The 23,276-nt window shown below is 37.9% G+C and overlaps 1 protein-coding gene and 1 pseudogene across 1 annotated transcript in view; one reads left to right on the top strand and one right to left on the bottom strand.

Moving 5' to 3' along the window:
- Positions 1 to 23,276, bottom strand: part of Ophn1 (oligophrenin 1) — a 347,400-nt gene that overhangs the window by 87,077 nt on the left and 237,047 nt on the right. The gene's annotated exons all lie outside the window — the stretch shown is intronic.
- On the top strand, positions 3,351 to 3,776 carry LOC142841766 (ubiquitin-conjugating enzyme E2 variant 2 pseudogene; annotated as a pseudogene).

Genomic DNA, 23,276 nt, shown 5'->3' with positions numbered 1-23,276 from the left:
CCATAGAACCTTCATCTGGCGATGGATGGAGATAGAGACAGAGACCCACATTGGAGCACTGAACTGAGCTCCCAAAGTCCAAATGAGGAGAAGAAGGAGGGAGAAGATGAGCAAGGAAGTCAGGACCGTGAGGGGTGTGCCCACCCACTGAGACAGTGGGGCTGATCTAATGGGAGCTCACCAAGGCCAGCTGGACTGGGACTGATGGAGCATGTGATCAAACCGGACTCTCTGAACGTGGCGGACAATGAGGGCTGACTGAGAAGCCAAGGACAATGGCACTGGGTTTTGATTCTACTGCATGTACTGGCTTTGTGGGAGCCTAGTCTGTTTGGATGCTCACCTTCCTAGACCTGGATGGAGGGGGGAGGACCTTGGACTTCCCACAGGGCAGGGAACCCTGACTTCTCTTTGGACTGGAGAGGGAGAGGGAGGGAAAAGGGGAGGGAAATGGGAGGAGGGGAGGAGGTGGGAATTTTTAATAATAATAATAATAGAATAAATAAATCATGCCCAGTAGTGAAAACTAGAGCTAGTGAAGTCATGAAACTTGGAGGAGAATTTGCAACCACAGTTTTATTAAACCAATAACCCTTAACTACATTTCAGATATTTGTCCTTATATCCACAGATAAGTGGAGTTCCCATCCATCATCAAAGAAAATTGTATTTGCAACAGATGGAGACAATTACAGAAGACCACAACCAATCAACATGCAGAATTTGGGGGCCGACTTCCCATGGATTCATTTACAACCATAAGTCCTGCACCTAAGGATCATGGGGGATGAGGGGACAGACACATTGTTAAGAGCCAGAGTATCAGAAAGTTTATTTTGATTGTGTCACCTAGTAATGTCAAAAGCTACACCCATCAAGTCTTACCAACATGAATGCTTACACATGAACTGAACAAGGACAACAGCAATAGACATGCGAAAGTGAACAGGATAAAAGTCACAATGTCTCAACCTACCCAAATAACTACAGGCAACTATGGAATGTTGAGAGCAGGAGAAATAGTCTTCCCCAGGGAATAGCACATCAATTGGTTATCCAATACCAACTGGTCAGCCCTGAGAGCAAATATATGAGTAGCACCATACAGACTGAGCAGCTTATTTCAAGGACTATACATGTATATACATATATGCACATAACAACAATTAATGAATGAAAAAAGAAGCCATGATTTTAAAAGAGACTAAGTGAGGTATGTGGAAGGGTTTGGGGGAGTAAAGGGAAGGAATAAATGTTTTTAATTATATCGCAATTTCAAAAATAAAAGAAATATATAGGCATCCTCCTGAATATTAACCTTCATCAGGCGATGCAAGGAGACAGAGACAGAGACCCACATTGGAGCACCAGACAGAAATCTCAAGCTCCAAATCAGGAGCAGATGGAGAGAGAGCACGAGCAAGGAACTCAGGACTGCAAGGGGTGCACCCACACACTGAGACAATGGGGATGTTCTATTGGGAACTCACCAAGGCCAGCTGGCCTGGGTCTGAAAAAGCATGGGATAAAACCGGACTCGCTGAACATAGCGGTCAATGAGGACTACTGAGAACTCAAGAACAATGGCAATGGGTTTCTGATCCTACTGCACGCACTGGCTTTGTGGGAGCCTAGGCAGTTTGGATGCTCACCTTACTGGACCTGGATGGAGGTGGGGGTTACTTGGACTTCCCACAGGGCAGGGAATCCTGATTGCTCTTTGGGCTGACGAGGGAGGAGGACTTGATTGGGAGAGGGGGAGGGAAATGGGAGGCGGTGGCGGGGAAGAGACAGAAATCTTTAATAAATAAATAAATTTATAAAAAAAATAAAAGAAAAAATAAAAAAGCAAATTGTTCAGTAGCATTAACAACTGAGCCTTCACCAGGAAGCTTCAAAGAATCAGAGTATATTTGAACTTGAACTAGAAATGGTTTACTTACAACTAAAGAGGATGAACAGTAAAAACAGACTGATGATGTCAGATACTGATGATGAAATGGATTCATAAATACAGGTAAATTTGGGACATCAGCTAAGTTCAACAACTACAATTTTGAAGCAATGATTATGAAAGGAAAACATTTAAAATCTAATTTTATCTAAATCACTTCTTCAAGGTAAACTGAAAAGTTGACAATGTAAAGAATTTGGCTGTAGTTTCTAATATTTCAAATTTACATGAAAGTTAAGAAACAGCCAAAGAATTCCTACTGTGCCTTTTACCATTATATAAAAAATACACAGTTTCTTCATTTTCTCTGTGTAGTACATATGAACATGTAAACATATACAATTATTTTGGGGTTTTGGGGGGGATTTTTTTAGACAGTCTCATGTATGCCGGATTTGCCTATATAAGCTATATAGTCAACAATGATCTTGAACCTGTGATTCTCCCGCTTCTATCTTCACGTACTGGGATTATACACATGCACTGCTATATTCCACTGGACACGGAGTATTACTATAGAGCACAGCATAATTTCAAGATCATAGGCCCCATCTCAGATTCTTAAATTCTGCGATTATAGGCATGAGCTATCATATCCTCAACAAATAGTTTTTTCCTGATAATGTATTGCAGACATTATAATCACTTTCCTCCTAAATATTTTAGTGTGCATTTCTCAGAAAACATATTCTTTTGAATAATAGTACAGAAATAATAATCAAATAATAAAATAATAATAATAGTAAAATAATAATAAAATCAGAACTGATGTTTTAATTTGAAACAATACTAACATCCATTATCTACATTCAAAGTGTCCATTTTCTCTAAAACCCCCTTTATACATCCTTCTCTCATCTCCCTGTTCACTGTCCAGTCCAATATTACACATGTGCATTTTAACACTCCCTAATTCGTATTTTACATTGCTAGAAAGCATACTGACATACAAGTCTCTTTTGCTCTCTCCACATATGTATGTGTTGCCTTAGTGACTGTGAAGAGACATCATGACCATAGCAACTCTTAGAAAACAAAGCATTTAATTGGGGCTGGTTTACCATTTCAGTGGTTGTAGTGGTTTGAAAAGAAATGGCCCCCAAAGGGAGTGGCATTATTAGGAGGTGTGCCCTTGTTGGAGTAGGTGTGGCCTTGTTGGAGGAAATGTGTCACTGTGGAGGCAGGCTTTGAGGACTCATATATGCTCAATATAAGGCCCAGTGGCGGACCACTTCTTGTTTCCTGTAAGATGCCGGACTGACTCTCAGCTATTTCTCCAGCACCATGTCTGCCTGCACACTGCCGTGTCCCACCATGATGATAATGAACAGTAAGTGAGCCACCCCAATTAAATGTTTTCCTTTAGAAGAGCTGTCATGGCGTGGTAGCAGGAGAAGATGGCGGTCTCCACAGGAGTTAAAGTTCCTCGGAATTTTCACTTGTTGGAAGAACTTCACGGACAGAAAGGAGTAGGTGATGGTACGGTTAGCTGGGGCCTTGAAGATGATGAAGACATGACACTTACAAGGTGGACAGGCATGATTATTGGGCCACCAAGGACAAACTATGAAAACAGAATCTGAAGGTAGATTGTGGATCTAAATACCCAGAAGCTCCTCCATCCATTAGATTTGTAACAAAAATTGATATGAATGGGATCAATAATTCCAGTGGAATGGTGGATGCACGAAGCATACCAGTATTAGCAAAATGGCAAAATTCCTATAGCATTAAAGTTGTCCTCCAAGAGCTAAGATGTCTAATGGTGTCCAAAGAAAATATGAAGCTTCCACGACCCCCAGAAGGACAAACGTACAACTGATTTTAGTGTATCTCAAACTTGTCTTAAATCAACAACCTTCTACTCATGTTAGTCTTTATTAAATATCACCATGCAAAATACCCACACATTAAGTAAAAGAATTCCAGCTGGTAAATATGACCTGGACAGGTGTAAGAATATATTTAATATATGTACACCTATTATGTTTTCAGGTAACAGGAGAAGTGCAGCACAATTTTTCTTTCTCTTCTTAAAGCACTGTCATTTAAACATGAGCCTGAAGTATTCAAAATTGAATTCAGGTTTTCAAGACAAGAGCAAGGCAAAGGAGTGTCAGATGGCAGGGGAAACTTTTGTCTTTCTGAACAATAAAGTCTCAAGACGGAAGAGCAGAAATGGCATGCTTTATCCATCGTCCTTAGACTACAGTGAACTGTTTACAGTAGCAGGTATAATGAGTAGTCACAGATGTGTTAACTCGAAGCGGTGCAGGTTTGGGTGCTGACTACTATAGCATCATATAGCTTCAGGATTGTTTTGATACCTGTATTTATAATAAAAAGATGTTTGGGGGTATTGATGAATCTGTTAAAAGCTGTTCCCGTTTGCTCCATGTAACAGACATGATAAATATTTGTTTACAGTCTTTGTTTAATAAAACATGCTTAGAGGTTTTAAGTGAAGCAACGAAAAGGAAATTGGTGTATGGATATGTGATTTCAGATCAAAGTTAGTCTTAAAATGTAAATAAAATGTGGAATGTGTCCTCAAAAAAAAAAGAGCTGTCATGGCCATGTTGTCTCTTCACAGCAACAGAAACCCTAAGACAGGAGTTATTACCAGGGACTTGAGTACTACTGTGATAGGCCTGAATATGTTTTTGTTTGCAGAACTCGAACTTTGGTTCTTTGCATGGAATAAGCCCTGCTTAATGGAGCATACTAGTAGGAGTATGGAAGAGAGCGGTGCTGAGTCCAATTTGATAAACTGTGAGGACTACCTCAAGAAGTTTCAGAGGAGAAGAATATTAATATGTGGCCTAGAGATCATTCTGCAGATATTTTGGTGAAGAACGTGGCTGCCTTTTGCCTAAGTCTGCCTAAGGCTAAAGTGAAGAGTTTCAGATTAATTTTACTGGCAATGAAAAATCTCAAAATGGCCAAGTATAGACTCTGTTATGTAGTTACTAGGTTTAACTCTAATGAAGATTTATAATGAAAAGGAGCAAGCTGAGCAGGGTAAATTACCAAATGTAAAATTTAAGGAGAAAAGGAGTACCAAAAAGTAGGATGTGTTCAAGGAGATAAACAGATTAATAAGTGTGATAAAAGGTGACCTCAGTACAACAACACCCCCCAGCTAAGTTTCCAACATATGAAAAAAATTAAAGAAAAGCTTAGAGCCAGGTGTGTTGGCACACACCTTTAATCCCAGCACTCAGAAGGCAGAGGCTGGCAGATCCCTGACTATGAGGACAGCCTGTTCTACAGAGCAAGTTCTAGAACTTAGAACTTAGAAGCTTAGGCAGTGAAGAAAATCATGGAAAACAGAAAGCTGGTGAAGATGTAGTTGAATGAGGTGGCCATATTTTAGGCCCAGCAAACAGCAGAAATTGGAAGCTTGAATCACATGGTTCTGGTTTTGGAATCAAGGATAGAAGAAAGGAGTTATGGTATTTGCTTCCATACCTAAGGAAAGCTCTCCAGGTATGTGTCAGAGGTGTCCCTGAATGAAGGCCCATCGGGGCCATTTCATGAAGCTATGAAGGTGAAGCCTGGATTGTCTTGGAAACCTCAAGATACTAGAAATGCCAGAGTCATGGGTTATCTGCCAAGGACAGCTGCTAACAGAGAGTGGAACCAGCCCAAGGGAAAGCAGTGCATTATAGTCAACAAAGCTGAAAGGAGTTGGAGATCTGAAGATCATTTTTAGCAACAGACATGGAAATGGAGAGTTTGGAGTTTGCCCAGCTGGTTTTCAGTCTTGCTATGGTTCAGTATTTCCTCACTATGCTCCCTTCCCTGTGTCTTAGAATGGTCATGTATATCCTATGTCCATTATATGTTAGAAGTATGCTTTTTGATTTTGATTTTGCAGGTGATTACAGTTAAGAGATTTTATGAATCTCAGAAGAGACTTAGAACTTTAGACTTTAAATAAGTTTGAGAGTGTTACAGACTTTGGGGACTTTTGAGGTTGGAGTGAATGGATTTTGCATTATGATATGAGTTCAAGCCTTTGGGGCCCAGGGAGTGGAATGTGGAAAATGCCCTATGCAAAGGGAGTGGCACTATTAGGAGGTGTGGTCTTGCTGGAAGAAGTGTATCACTGTGGAGATAGGCTTTGAAGTCTCATACATGTTCAAGATACCACCTAGTGTCAGACCACTTCCTTTTGCCTGCAAGGGGTAGGACTCTCAGCTACTTCTCCAGGACCATATCTGCCTGCTTCCTGACATGTCCCACCATGATGATAATGCACTGAACCTCTGAATTGTAAACAAGTCACCCTAGTTAAATGTTTTCCTTTGTAATAATTACTGTGATCACGGTGTCTTTTCATAGCAATAGAAACCCTAACGAAGACAAAGGTATAGTCCATTATCCATCATGCCAGGAACCATGGAAGCACACAGGCAGACATGGTGGTGAAGAAATAACTGAAAATTCCTGCAGCAGGAAAAGAAAGACTCTGTGCCTTGCATGGGTTTCTGAAACCTCAAAGTTTACCCCCAGTGACATACTTCCTCCAACAAGGCTACACCTACTACAAGGTCACACCTCCTAATCTCTCCCAAGTAGTGCCACTCCCTGTAGCCAGAGGCTTTTCTTTGCTGCCTACCAGTTCCACAGTTGCTTATAAAATAATCACTCAGAGGCTATATATTAATTATAAATGCTTGGCTGATGGCTCAGACTTATTATTGGCTAGTTCCTATATAATATATACTAACATATATATATATATATATATATATATATATATATATATATAATTAACTCATTTCTATTAATGTGTGAATCACCATGTGGTGATGCTCTGATATCTTTATCCTTTGGCAGCTGTTGGCATCTCCTTTTATTCAGTTTGGCTTTTTCACCTGACTCTATTCTGCTTGGCTATTGGCCAAATCATCTTTATTCATTAACCAATAAAAGCAACACATATGTGCAGTGTACAGAAGAACATCCCACATCATTTCCCCTTTTCTGTCTAATTAAAAAGTAAGGTTTTAACTTTAACATTGTAAAATTACACATAACAAAACAGTTATTAAGTAAGAATTAGTTCTAATATCCAGTCTATTTGTATTTGATAAAATTAAGGGAAATATTCTATTGTCTATTTTATCTTCATGAGTCTAAAGTTTTATATCTAATTTATCTTTTATCATAATGAAGGAAAATTATAACTATCTAGTCTTCAACTCCATCAAGGACCCCATAAGGATTTAAAATACCTTAGTAAACAGTAAGTGCATTGTAAGCAACTTCTAAAACTCTAGAAGTGACAAAGACACCTGACTGTCTGGTAAAGAGCAGGTTGGCCACGTGTGGCAGTAGGCCTCAGCTCAGTCATTTGGGATCAGACCACGTTGGGTTCCAGGTGAAGTGATAACTCACAAGAATCTATTTAACAATTTATTAAGGGGTAAAATGGACAAACAAACTCACAAATACAGAACAAAACAGACACCACTGCTCATCCAGATGCTGGTGTTCTGCCATTCTATTGAAGGGTAAAAAGGACCAAGTGCTTTTCCACTGCTTGCACTGGCTCTAAGCACCCAAGAAAGAGACTGGACGACCCTCCCCTCAGTTTTATCTTGTCATGTATTCAGAGAAAACCATGCCCATAGGGCTTGTTACCCCAAATGCCATTGGTTAAATAGATCGAGCTCCCATAACAACTCCCTAACAACCAATCATTAAAATGTATAAGACTATGTGATGTGGGATTCTCCTCTGCATGTTGTAATTACCATTAATAAATAAAGAAACTGCTTTGGACTATATCAAGGCAGAACTTAGCTAAGCTGGGGGGGTGGGAACTATACTGAATACTGGGAAAAAGAAGGCGGAATCAAGAAGCCTTGTAGCCCCACCGGAGACAGACACCATAAGTTTGCCTAGTAAGCCACAGCCTCATGGTGATACACAGATTAATGGAGATGAATTAATTAAGATATGAGTTAGCCAGAAATACGTTTAAACTATTGGCCAAGCAGTATTGCAAATAATATAGTTTCTGTGTGATTATTTTGGGGCTGAGCAGTCGGGAACAAACAAGCAGGCTTTTACAACAAGTATGTGAGCCATTTTTATTCAAACTACTACATGCATATACAAAGAACGCTGTATCTATGGATTCCATGTGGAGTCAATCCACTCTGAACCAGAAATATTCACTGAAATTGCATCTCTATCAAACTTATGCACACTTTTCCCTTGTCATTGCTAAACAATACAAAGGAACAACTAATTACATAGGACTTAAATTATACTATGTACTGTAAGAATTCTAGAGATGATTTAAAGCATAAACAATGGCATGCATAGGTTTGTATGAATACTATACTATTTCATATACAAGAGATAACAAAATATGTAGACTTTTGTATCCATAAGGGGCCTACAGTCAACGACTTACAGATACTAATGATAACTATTTATACATATGCATGTATATGTATAATTTTATTAACATAGGAATACAATGAACATGAATTACATGTAAATAAAGATATGGATAAGAAATCAGAAATATATAGCCACCAAACTTAGTGAATTAACAGTCAAACAAAATTTTGTGGCTTCAGGTTCGGATACCTGATAGCAGAAAGAAAGACTGAGCTATAACAAAGGGGTTATTCCAATATGTAGAACACGCTGTAGAGAGAGTAAACTATGGTAAATGGCAGCCATATTTATTCAAAGAATGCAAAGGAAAAATAAAATTCAACTGAGGAAATGAAGACATCCAAGTCCCCCACTTGGCTATCATCATACTAAAATAATGGTAGCATATAATATAGAGAGCATATGGCAGCATTATAAAGAACTAAAAAGTTTAGTTCAAGATATAATGCGGTGGTACACAATTTTAATCCCAACACTTGGAGATAAAAGTAAGAAGGTTTGAATTCAAGGACATTCTCTAACTTTAGTGAGTTCAAGACCAGTCTGAGGCACATGATACCCCATTAAGAAATATGGATTCTATCTTACCAAAAGCAATCTACAGATTCAGTGCAATCTCCATTAAAATGACATATGTATAATGAACAATATTCAACTTCATATCGAAAAACAAAACAAGATAGCTAAAACAATCCTGAATAATAAAAGAACTTCTGGAGGAAACACCATCCCTGATTTCAAGCTGTACTAGAGAGCTATTATAATAACAACTGCACAGTATTGGTATAAAAACAGAGAGGTTGATCAATGGAATTGAATCTAAGACCCAGAAGCAAATCTACATGCCTATGGACATCCATTTTTTGATAAAGAAGCCGGAAATATCCATTGGAAAATGAAAGAATCTTTAACAAATGGTGCTGATCTGACTGTGTATCCACATGTATAAGAATGTAAATTGAGATATATTTATCATCCTGCACTAAACTCAAATCTAAGTGGATCAAAGACCTCAACATAAAACCAGATACACTGAACTCAATAGAAGAGAAATTGATGAAAAGCTTTGAACGCTTTGGCACAGGAGAAAACTTTCTGAACAGAACACCAATAGTAAAAGTACTAACAACCACAATTAATAAAAGGGACCTCATGAAATTGAAAAGCTTCTGAAAACAAATGACACCAACAATAGGACAAAATGGCCGTCTACAGAACAGGAAAAGATCTTCACATCCGAAAGAGGGCTTGAAAAAAATGGCCTCCAAAGGAATGAAAATGGTGGCTCGAAAGAAAATGGCCTCCAAAGAAAGTGGCACTATTAAGAAGTGTGGCCTTGTTGGAGTAGGTATGGCCTTGTTAGAGGAAGTATGTCGCTGTGGGGGGTGTTCTTTAAGGTCCCCTATGCTCAAGCTATGCCCAATGTCACAGACTACTTCTTTTTGCTTAAGGGTAAAGATGTAGAACCTCTTCCCCAGCCCGCATGCCACCAAGTCACACCCTGATGATAATGGATTAAACCTCTGAAACTGGAAGCCACCTCAACTAAATGTCTTTGCTTTATAAAAATTGCCATGGTCATGGTGTCTCTACACAGCAATAGAAACTTTAAGATAGGGCTAATTTTCAAAAATATGTAAAGAACTTAAGAAACTAGACATCAACAAATAAAATAATCCAATTAAAAAATGAGGTACAGATCTAAACAGAATTCTCAACAGAATAAACTGAAATTGCTAATAAACACCTACACTTAAAGAAATGTTCAACTTTTTTAGAAATCTGAGAAATGCGAATCAAAACAACTCTGAAAATCCATCTTATACCTGTCAGAATGGCTAAGATCAAAAAGTTTTTGATCATGCTGGAGAAGATGTGAAACAAAGAACACACTACTCCACTGCTGGTGGGAGTGCAAACTTGTACAGCCACTTTGGAAATCAGTGTAGTGGTTTCTCAGAAAAATCAGAAATCCATCTACCTCAAGACCAAGCTATACCACTCCTGAGCATATACCCAAAGGACCCTCAGTCTTACCACAAAGACACTTGCTCAACTATGTTCATTGTAGCTTTATTCATAAGAGCAAGCAACTGAAACAACCTAGATGTCCCTCAAGACATGGGTAAAGAAAATGTGGTATATTTACACAATGGAGTATTACCCATCTGTTAAAAAAAATACATCATGAAATTTGCAGGCAAAAGAATAGAATTAGAAAAAAATCATTCTGAGTGAGATAACCCAATAACAGAAAGGCAAAAATAGTATGTACTCACTTCTAAGGATATTAGCTATAAAGTAAAAGATAATCATATACAATCCACAGACCCAGAGAGTCAAAGTAACAAGCAAGACTCAATGGGGGATGCATGAATCTCCCTGGGAAGAAGAAATAAATAGATTTTTCAGATAGACTGGAGGCAGGGGGTGGATGGGAACAGAAGGGATTGGCAGCAGTGGGAATGGGAGTACGGGGAGAGATGACTGGAACTGGGGACATTTGTGGGGGGCAAAGTAGAAACCTAGTTCAATGGAAGCTCCCTGGAATGTATGAGGGTGACCCTAGTAAAGATTCCTAGTAATGGGGGATACAGAGTCTTAAACAGATTATATTCTGTAACCAGGCAAGTCTTTCAGCAGAGGAACTGGAACACCAACCCAGCTACAAACCATTTGACCTACAATTTATCCTGCATGCTAGATGTGCTGAGGTAAAGTTGCCACAGAACCTGTGGGAGTGGGAAGTAGAAGGGGAGAGACTAGAAGGAGATGAGGGAGGGGAAACTGAGGTAAGATGTAATATAAGAGACAAGAATAAATAAAAAAGAAAAAATATGGTTTCTAAACTGAATTCTATTGAACAAGAAGGGAGACATTTTCAAGAAAATGTGTGAACACAAACGTATCTAGATTATAACTGACACGCTTTAAGTGTATTTTTATAGAAAGATACCCATGGCCATATTGGGACAGTCATCATTCTAATTAGGAAAGAAATACCACACCCTCCATTAATCTATTACCATAGACTACCACTAATCTAGATTCCCTGTGTATTACCCAAATAGAGAAAATTTATACAAATAAAACCCTACCTCATTTGATGCTACTTTGTGGTGCTGGAGATCAAACCCAGAGCTTCAGACACAGTAGGTAAGTCACCAATAATTGAACTATACTCGGAGCCCTGCAATTGGTATTTTTATCACAGTTTTCTTTCGGTTAGTATAATGTCTTCAAAATTCTTCCATATATTACATGTCACACTTTTATTGCAGAAAACTGGATACACCGAAGTCCATAATTCAGTAAAGTATCCCATACAAAAGAGGTAACGAGGAGACAATGAGATGTTTGTTTGTTTGTTTCTGAAGCAGGGAAAAATTAGAATGTGCTATCATCTGTAGGCAATTCCCCAGAATCCCAGGCTTGTTTATCCACAATAATTATAAGCAAAGGGAGTTTCCGTAAAGACCCAAGAAACTTAGAGTACACACAATATGTGGGAAAATGGCAGCAACACTGACAGTAACTTAATGAATATAAATAAAAATAATAATAAAACTTTTCCTACCCCCAAATGCAGTCCTTACCGGCCACCAGGAGCTTATGCTGAGTCTGCCCCACCTTTCTGAAAGAAAAGTGTAACTTCCATTTTCTTTTCTCTGTCTCTTTCTTTGGTAGAAGTTAAGCAGGCTGTGTCTGGTGCTTTCTCTAAAGCTCCCCTCCGTGCCGTGTGGGTGACTGTCTGCCATGTGGCTGACCTCCATGTTGGCTTAAAACAGCATGGCATTTTTCCATTCTTCATTCTCCTCCTCCGGGCAGCTGATGAGATTTACAACTTGTCTGCCTCGAGTTTTTCTTTTAAACGCTAATAAAATGTTCCTCTTGGAGTAAACTTTCGTTTTCATGACTCTCAAAAAATTAAAAATAAATAAGCTTTGAAAAGACCCCATGCCAAGGCAGATGGCTCTCAGAAACTATGATCTTATGTAGCCACATTCAGATTTGGGGTTTTTAATCTAAATTAATATAAGAACATAGTTCCTCACTGTATTAACCATCTTTTCAGACTTTGATGGCTTCATGAACCCAGTCACTATCATATTAGAGAACATAGATAAAAATATTTTCATCTTCTCAGAAAATCCTTTTGGATAGCTCTGGTCTCCAGATCCATAAAATTGTCAGAGCCTAACCCATTTACTCATTCTAGAAATATTTATTAAAAGTCTCCTATGTGCCCTGGGGGCATCACTCAATTGTAGAATATGTGTTCACGTGGATTAGGTCCTAGGTTCCATTCCTAACAACACATGAAAGAGGGGAGTCTATTATCTGCAAGTCACCATGTGCCTCTAGGAATACCACAGCACACCAAACTTACAAAGCCCTCTGTGTGGAGTCTCAGTTGCTAGTGTTATGGAACAAAAGATAAACAAATAAAAAGTACTTGACAAGGATTTAGTGGTGATAAAATAGAAGAGGGGGAGTTGTTCTGAACATAATGGACTAGGACCTTGTGATAAACGTGCTCCAGAAGGATGCAGGGAAGAAACATGGACGGAATCTGTGCAAATGGGAGACAGAAAAACACCACAGAAAGAGAAAACAGCTGATTCCAAGGGCATATGGCAGGTGAAAGCTGGGTGTACTCCAAAAGCTGTGCACCTATACCTCAGTGACACGTGAAAGAGTAAAAGGGAAATCTAAGTAACTGTACAAGAACTACAGATTGGAAAGAAAAATAGTACTGTCATTTGGAAAGCCTGATCAAACTGCTTTAGTACATTTCTTTTATATCAAGGACATCACTAAATCAGAAGAGATATGTTTGAAAAGGTGATACCAAAAGAGCTTCATGAATCTTTTATCACAGCAAATCAGGCCATAAATAGAGAAATTTATTTTTTACATAATAATCATTTAGAGTCTCTAGAAAGTACTCTAGGGGCTAAAACAGAGGTTAAGTGAACTTGCTACTCTTGTAGAAGACCTGGATTCAATTCACAGCATCCACATGGCAGCTTATGACTGTCTGCACCTCCGGTTCCAGTGGATCTAACATACTCTTCTGACCTCCATGGGCACCAGGAATACATGTGATATACATACATATATACATGTTCTCACACATATACATAAAAAACAAATGTTTTTATGTAAAATCATGATTTTTATTGCTTTTAATTGAGCAATACATTTTCCCCTCTTCCTTTCCTTTCTCCCTTCTCCCCATCCACACTCCCCCTTGCCCCCATGCTCCCAATTTACTCAGGATATCTTGTCTTTTCTCCTTTCTAGGCAGATCCCTGTATTTCTTTCTTAGGGTCTTCTTTGTTGTCTAGGTTCTCTGGGGTTGTGGACTATAGCTTGGTTATTCTTTGCTTTATGTCTAAAAGCCACTTATGAGTGAGTACATATATTTTTCTTCTGTGTCTGGGTTACTGCACTCTGTATGTTTTTTTCCTAGAAAGTGGGAAGTAGCCTTAACACATAGGCATAGAAACCACTTCCTAAATATAATTCCAGTAGCACAGACACTGAGAGCAACAATTAATAAATCAATTAATAAATGCGACCTTTTGAAACTGAGAAGCTTCTTGAAAGCAAAGGACATGGTCAACAAGACAAAACAGCAGCCTACAAATTGGGAAAAGATCTTCACCAACCCCACATCAGACAGAGTACTGATATCCAAAATATACAAAAAACTCTAAGAAACTAGACATCAAAAAATATATGTAACGCAATAAAAAGGGGGGCATAGACCTAAACACAGAACTCTCAACAGATGAATCTTAAATGGCCGAAAGACACTTACAGAAAAGCTCAACATCCTTAGGTTCCATCTTATACCTGTAAGAATGGCCAAGAATGGTGCGGGAGAATTGTCTGTATTCTGTCAATCATGTTATAAATAATCGCTGATTGGCCAGGCAGGAAATATAGGCGGGAAAAGCAGACAGGAAGCAGAAATGATGTAATGAGAACAGGAGAATTCTGGGAAGGAGGAAGTTGATTCCTCCCACTCCTGCCCAGACCACTGAAGCAGCAGGATGTGATCTGCCCCACTGATAAAAGGTACTGAGCCACATGGCTAACATAGATCAGAAAGATGGGTTAATCAAGATGTGAGAGCCAGTGAGAGGCTAGAGCTAATGGGCCAATCAGCTTATAATTTAGGGAGACCTATGTGTGATTTTCTTTGGGGCTAAACAGTTGTGGGGTACCGGGTGGGACAGAAACCCCAACAAGCAGGCCTGGCCCTTCATGTTACACAAGAACAAAAACACTGATGACAGCTTACAATGAAGAGAATGTGGGGTAAGGGAAACACTACTCCATTGCTGGTGGGATTGCAAACTTGTATAGCAACTTTGGAAATCAGTATGGTGATTTCTCAGAAAATTAGGAATCAAACTACCTTAGGATCCAGCAATACCACTCTTAGGAATATACCCAAAGGATTCTCAATCATATCACAAGGACATTTATTCAACCATGTTCATAGCAGCATTATTCATAATAGCCATCACCTGGAAACAACCTAGATGGCCCTCCACTGAAGAATGCATTAGGAAAATGTGGTACATTTACACAATGGAGTACTACTCAGTGGTAAAAAAAATTAACATATTGAAATTTGCAGACAAAAACAAATCTTTTAACAAAGAAAGTACCCTAATCATAAACAATGAGTGAGGATCACTGGGATACAGTCATGCCTGTGCCAGGTCCCTAGGGCACAGGTTCCAGGCACGGAAAAGGAGGCCAAGGAGACAAATGATTGCTGCCACCATACATTGTCCTGATCTTGCAGTGCATGAGAAAAGGATTTCATTATCCCCAACCATGATAACCATTGGTACCCTGATTCTCACTCTATGGAGAGAAGACCACAAAAATTCAGAGTTCCACAGCTTCTCATAAAGGAGTTTGAGATTATAGGTACTCTCAGAAAATGAAGATATCCCAGGGTTTTCTTTTTTTGTGTGTGTATGTGCATGTGTAGTTGGGTATTTTATGGGGGGTGTTTGTAGTATGTGTGCATGTTTGCATGTTCAAAGTATGTAGGTACACGTATATGTGAAGATGCATATCAAGGGTACATGTGGAGACCATAGGCTGACAACAGGTATTTTCCTCCATCTCTATCAACCTGATATCTTTAGGCAGAGTGTCTCACCTAAATCCTGAGCTTGCTTATACAAGCTATCACATCTGCCTGCCATTTACATAGTACTGGTATTTTATACTCTAATCCTGACACTTACATGGTAAGCATTTTACCTCCTGAGCCAATTTCTCACCTAAATCCAGAGCTTGCTTATATAAGCTATCACATCTGCCTGCCATTTACATGGCACTGGTATTTTATACTCTAACCCTGACACTTACATGGTAAGCATTTTACCTCCTGAGCCAATTTCCCAGGTCTTGTTTTTGCTGTTTTGTTCTTGTTTCATTTTGTTGTTTTGCTTGGGGACAGGATCTCAATATGCAGCTCAAGCTGCATTTGAATTTTTACTTCTTTTGCTTTAGCTGCCTGAGTGCTGAAATCACAAGCCTACAACACCACACCCAGCTACTTAAAGTGAGTATTTTGTGGTAAGCAATTAAGGATAAGTTGGAAGCTTCATGGATCTCTAAATCACAGGCCATCCTCTTTATGCAGGAGAATCAAAAATAGAATAGCTATGAAGAGCCCATCTAGGGTCAAAGAAAGACTTAAATGTTAGTCATAAAACAACTACAAGCCCAAAAATATGAAGTATAATAAGTAAAATAAAAATTTACTAGAGAGGCACAATAGTAGACTTAAGCTACAGGAAGGAACAATCAGCAAACATTTAGATAGATAAAGGGCTTCTAAACTAAAACAGAGAAAACTAAAAAGAATCACAAAATATAATGTCACTAAGCATACTGATATATAAGAAACAAGAAAAGAGATGTCAGGATAATATTTTAATAACTAATAGTAAGAAATTCACAATTTTATGAAAACCATTTATATATGCAAAATCCATAAAATCAGTATAGTACATTAAAAAATTTTCAACCCCAGAGAAATGGTATAAATGTTCCAAAAGCCAAAGAGAGCCTTAAAAGCAACAACAGAGCAACATCTAAAGACATATAAGGTGGATAGAGTATAGATCATAGGAAGGAAGAAATTAAAACATATGGGGGTTAAGTGAAGAAGATGATGGCACTGTAGGCCAGAAGAGAGGGAATGGAAAGGATAGCTAACAGGATTCTTGAAAAAAAGCCATATGGAAAACATTGTTTTATAAACTTCATACACACACACACACACACACACACACACACACATTTATTCACACACATAAATATAAATGAGTTACCCTAAAGAGAGGATAATGCTCCTCCAAGTAGCCATAAGTTGCCAAATAAAGAGTCCAGTGCCAGGTGAGGTCTACGTCTACTCAACTGGTTGGTTGGAAGTAGACAGAAAACCCCAGGACCCTGTAGGATATTGCTGTTCCTCTTGATTGCCCATCAGCAGTGCATGGTAAGACCCTATTGCAAAAGATACCACCCATTTGGTCATGGGACTTGAAGAAATCCAGTTGTGACTGATCAAGCAGCTACTTCCCAGGTGGTTAGCTTTCACAGCCCTGGAAGGTGCTTTGCGGGCTTCTGGGAAACCAAAGGCAAGAGTCTTTACCCAGCTCTGAGCTCTACTTATGGATGCAATAGTGTCATGAAGGATCCAGAGGAAAGCAAGCACTTTCTTATGCAATTCAAGGCCCACTCCTTAGGAGGAAGTACACATCTGCTATTATAAATCTCTTCAAGAATCTATGATCAGTGAGCTCATAGATACCAGACATGAGCCTACTACTATTATTTTGCTAAATGGCTACGCCACAAACTGTTCTGAAAATATATTTCTGTGGGCTATGAAGTTAGGAGGAAGATAGAAGGGAGGGGCACTAGGAAGAATGGAAGGGCAGTAGTAGTGGATAGATATGCTAAAAAAAAAACCACTGTACGATTGCATAAAATTCTCAAAAACTAAAAATATTTAAAGATAAAAACTTTAAAAGATACATACTTACTAACTAATAAAAATGTTCTGCTGTAGGAAGGAATACCAGTATGAATGATGCTATCATTTTGGCTTAATTCAAACATGTATCATATATATATATATATATATATATATATATATATATATATATATATATATATATTAAAAGACAAAGAAGAGAGAATCTCAAGTTGTTGAAGATACTGTAGAAGAAATGGACAGTTCAATCAAAGAAAATACTAAATTAAAAAAAAAACCTCAGACACAAAACATCCAGGAAATTTGGGACACTATGGACCAAATCTATGAATAATTGGAACAAGAAGGGAGAAGGAACCTAGGTCAAAGGTAGAGAAAATATTTGTAACAAAATCATAGAAGAAAAATTTTCAAACCAAAAGAAAGATACCTATCAATGTACAAGAGGTATACCAAGTACCAAATAGACAGAACCAGAAAAAAACTCCCAACAACACATAATCAAAACATAAAATGCACAGGACAAAGAAAGAATATTAAAATCAGCAAGAGAAAAAGATCAAGTCACATAGAAAGACTACCCTATTATAACTAACACCTGGTATTTCAATAGGGACTCAGAAAGCCAGAGTGCCTGGATAGACAGATGTTCTATACCTTCTAAGAGACTGCACATGCCAGCCCGGACTACTATACCCAGCAAAACTTTAAATCACAATAGAGGGAGAGAGAGAATTCCACGACAAAACTAGATTTAAGCACTGTTTAGAAATCCAGCTGTACAGAAAGCACTAGAAGAACAACTTCATTCTGAAGAGAAAGTTAACTACACTAAAGTGGACACAGGGAATAAATAATCCCAGAACAGTCAAAAGAGGAAAGAAAAGTATATACCATAACAAAAATGGGCAATAAACATTACTCACTAATAAGATTCAATATTAATAGTCTTAATTCTACAATAAAAATACATTATTCTGTTGCATCCAAGAAACACACTTTATCACCAGGGACAGCTATCACCTCGGAGTAAAAGGATAGAAAAAATTTTCTCTAAGCAAATGGATCTAAGAAGCAAGCTAGAGTTGTCAATTTAATATCTGACAAAATGGACTTTGAAACAAAAATAACCACAAAAGATAGGGAAGAACACTATATACTCATAAGGAAAAAATTCTACCAAAAGGATCTTAACATCTATGGACTAAGCACAAAGGGAACCCAAGTTCATAAAAGAAACACTACTACAACAACTAAAACCACATATTGACCCTCACACAGTGATAGTGCATGACTTCAATACCCCACCCTCACCACAGACATCCAGGCGAAAACTAGACAAAGAAGTGATGGAGTTAAATAATGTCATAAATCAATTATACCCAATAGACATCTACAGAACATCCCACCCACACACCAAAAAAAAATACTTTCTTTTCAGCAGTCCATGGAACTTCCTCAAAAACTGATCACATATTAGAAAATGAAGCACAAAGATATGAAAACATTGAAATAGCACTCTGCAAGCCATAGGACCATCATCGATTAAAGCTTCATATTAGTAACAAAAAATAGCAGGAAGTATACAAACTTAACAACCACAAATAAATGAAATTGTGTCAAGACAGAAATCAAGAAAAAGTTAACTTTTTAGAATTTAGCGAAAATGAAAATACAATATACCCAAACCTATGATATATAATGAAGGCAGTTCTAAGAGTCAAGATCATAGCACTAAGAGCCTACATAGAAAAAAAAATGGAGAATTTCCGTACTTACTAATTGACAACACAGTTGAAGGTTCTGGAAAACTACTAAGAAATAATGCCCAAGAAGAGTAGATGGGACGAAATAAACTCAGGGCTGAAATCAGTGAAATAAAAACAAACAAATTCAACAATACAAAAAGAATCAGTGAAATGAAGAGCTGATTCTTTGAGACTACCAACAACACAGACAAACCTTTTACAAAATTAACCAAAGGATGGAGAAATGATCCAAATTAATAAAATCAGAGATGAAAAGACAGACATTACAACAGAAACTGAGGGAGTTTCAAGAACCTAAAGAGCATACATTTAAAATCTGTATTCCACCAAACTGGAAAACCTAGACGAATGGATAAATTTCTAGATGTATATGACCTACTAAAGTTAAATCAAGATCAAATAGGCATTTTAAATGGACTCATAACCCCTAGTGAAATAAAAGTAGAAGCAGAAATTAACCATCCCTCAAAAAGCTGAGTATCAGATAGAATCAGTGCAGAAGCCTACCAGACCTTCAAAGAAGAACTAAAGACTAAATTCTGCAAATTATTCCACAAAATGAAATACCCAAATCTATGATATATAATGAAGGAAGTTCTAAGAGTAACTGAAGGAACATTTCTTAATTCTTTTTTACAAAGTCACTGTTACCTTGATACCAAAAGAAAAGAGAAGAAAAAGAGAAATATAAAAGTGAGAAAACTACAGACCAATATCCTTTAGAAACATAGATGCAAAATCTCAAAAAATACTTATAATCCAAATCCAAGAATACATCAAAAAGATGATCCACCATGATGAATTAAGTTGACTTCAGTCAAGAGATGAAGGGATGGTTCAACATAACTAAATCAATGGACATAATCCATCACATAAACAGACTGAAATACAAAAACAACATGATCATCTGATTAGAGGCAGAAAAGGCATTTGAGAACATCCAACATGCCTTCATGATAAAAGCCCTGGACAGACTACAGACAAAATGGACATATCTCAACATAATAAGGTAGTTTATTGCATGCTCACCCACAGCCAACATCAACATATATGGAGAGAAACTCAAAGCATTTCCACTAAAATCAGGAACAAGACAGGATCGCTACTCTCTTCAGATCTATTCAATACAGTACTTGAAGTCTTGGCTAGAGCAATACAACTGAAGGAGATAAAGGGTTACAAACAGGAAGGGAAGAAGTGGATATATATTTATGTCAGATGATATGGATTATTTCAGTAAAGATTCTTCCAAGAAAGTCTACATCTGATAAACACTTTCAGCAAAGTGTCAGAATATAAAATTAATAAACAAAATCAGTAGTCTTCCTATATGCAAATGACAAACAGACTGGGAAAGAAATCAGAGAAAGGGTGCCTTTCACAGTAGCCTCGAAAAAAATCTTGGGGTGATTCTAAACAAGCAAGTGAAAGAGTTGTATAATAAAAATTTTTAAAGACATTAGAATATGGAAATACCTCCCATGCTCTTGTATCAATAAAACATATGAAATCATAAAAATCCAAGATAGCTAAAACAATCTTGAATAATAAAAGAATAGCTAGAGGTCTCACCATCCCAGGCTTCAAGTTAAATTATAGTGCTATAGTAAAAAACCAGCATGCTATTGGCCTCAAAATGGACAAGTTGATCAATGTAATAAAACTGAAGACCCAAGCATAAGTCCACATATATATGAACACCTGATTTGGACCGAAAACACACACTAAAAAAAGACACCATTTTCAACATATGCTGTTGGTCAAACTGGATGGCTATATGTCAATATAAATGAGAAAAGATCCATATGTATCAGCCGGCACAAAACTAGGATCAAGAACATCAATGTAAAACCAGATACCTTAAATGTAATAAAACAGTCAGCACAGATTAGGCTTGAAATTCACTGGCACAGGGAACAGGACACCTGTGCTTAACCCATTTATTGATTAGCAAGATTTGTATTTTGATACTTAATTTTGGCAATTACTTGTATATCCTATATATTAACTAATTAGCAATGTGTGCGAAGCTTTCTCAAAAATAAAACCCAGCTATACCACTCCTGGGCATATGCCCAAAGGACTCTATTTCATAATACAGAGATGCTCCACATCCTGAGCTATTGCTATTTCCTTGACAAGAAATGGAATCAGCCTAGATGGCCATCGACAGATAAACTGATAATGAAAGTATGGCACAAACACACAATGGGATTTTACAGCAATAAAGTAAAATGAAATCTGCTGGTAAATCAATGGAACTGAAAAAAAATTATGCTGAGTAAAGTAGCCCAGACCCAGAAAGACAAATACACCATTTCCTCTCTTGTATATTTGTTTAAACCTCTAATTTTTACATATGCATATTTTGAGGACAGTGAGTATGGGTGTAGGTCATGAAATAAGGAAGGCACCTATTGGTGGGGAAGCAAACATTTCCACAAGCTGTGGAAAGAGTAATAGAACATGTGAAGTTGGTATAAGCAGGAAAGCGGCCGAGAGCTAGGGAGAGTGGTTGGGTACCAGGGAGAAGCAGCCCAAACAAAGGTATTAAAGTGTAAAAGAACTTGACACTTTGTGTGTAAAAATATAAATCAACAAGAATAAAAAAATAAGGTAAAAGAAAGAAATACTAATTTTAAAATACCAATATCATGCTAAGCAAAACTATCCAAAATGAAAAAAAAAGAAGAATGAGAATTTTTTTAAAGGCACAGAATTCTGTTAATATCATTTTTTAAAATGTTGATGTTGGAGCTAGAGAGATGGTTCAGTCGGAAAAGTGCTTTCCAAATAAGCACGAGGATGGAATTGGAGTTCCAGCACCTACAGAAAGCCAGCTGCTGCGGTGCACGCTTCCAATCCCAGCATCAAGGATCGCTAGAGAGAGCTTCAGGGGACGCCAGTCAGTCTAGCCGCACTGACAAGCTCATGCTTGTCTCAAAAACAAAACAGATAACACCTGCCAATATTCATTCTCTCTCTCTCTCTCTCTCTCTCTCTCTCTCTCTCTCTCTCTCTCTCTCTCTCTCTCTCTCTCTCTCTCTCTCCCCCCCCCCCAACACACACAAACACACACACAATTGTGAATAAAATTAAGTGATGGAAGACAATTGAAATTCACTCACACCAAAAACAAAGAATAGACATAAAGGCTATGGCAAAAGACAACTGACTTAGTTAGAGTGTCTGCTGCTATGATAAAACACCAGGAACAAAAGGAAAATTGGGGAAGAAGGGGTTTATTTGGCTTGCACTTCAGCACTGCTGTTCTGCACTGAAGGAAGTCAGGACAGGAACTCAAACGGGGTAGGATACCAGAGGCAGGAGCTGATGTAGAGGCCAAGGAGGGGTGCTGCTTACTGGCTTGTTTCCCATGGCTTTCGTGGCCCATCTTGATATAGAACCCAGGACCACCACTCCAGACACTGCATAACCCACCATAGGTTAGACCCTCCTCACTGATCACTAAATGATAAAATACCTCATTTGAGCTGGAGCTCATCGAAGTATTTCCTCAAGGGAGGCTCCTGCCTCTGATGACTCTAACTAGCATCAAGTTAATACACAAAACCAGTCAGCACAAGAATATAAACACATCTTCCTTAACCAATTTAACAACAAATGTGTAGACTATTTATTAGACCTAAAACATAAAGAAATGAAACCTACTTCACAATGACAGCACAAAGGACGTGTAGAGGATTGGGAGAGGGGTATAATGAGAAACTACAGAAAACAAGAAAACTAAATGGAAATTCTAATATAGCATATTTTATTAACATATACTGGCTCTCCATTCTTCGGTATTTCAGAAGATGTATAAAATAATAACAATATAGGTTGGATTTATAATATTGGAGAATATATATAACAACAATAGGCACCAAAAAAGGGGGAAAGTGGAGAGGAACCAGGTGAATAAGTGGACCTTCTGTACATCACTGAAACAGAACATCCAAACAGATTCTGGCAAATCTTGGTGTAAGTTTTAAGTTTTAGAGTAGAAACCAAGAAAAAAATACATATATACAGTGAAAATTCATGGATTAAACATTACGCTAGACTAAATCCACTTAATTAAAAA

The sequence above is a fragment of the Microtus pennsylvanicus genome, chromosome X (assembly GCF_037038515.1).
Source record: "Microtus pennsylvanicus isolate mMicPen1 chromosome X, mMicPen1.hap1, whole genome shotgun sequence".
In the NCBI taxonomy this organism is placed as follows: domain Eukaryota; kingdom Metazoa; phylum Chordata; class Mammalia; order Rodentia; family Cricetidae; genus Microtus; species Microtus pennsylvanicus.
The sequence above is the reverse complement of the archived record's forward strand: the minus strand, read 5'-3'. Positions and strand labels throughout refer to the sequence as shown.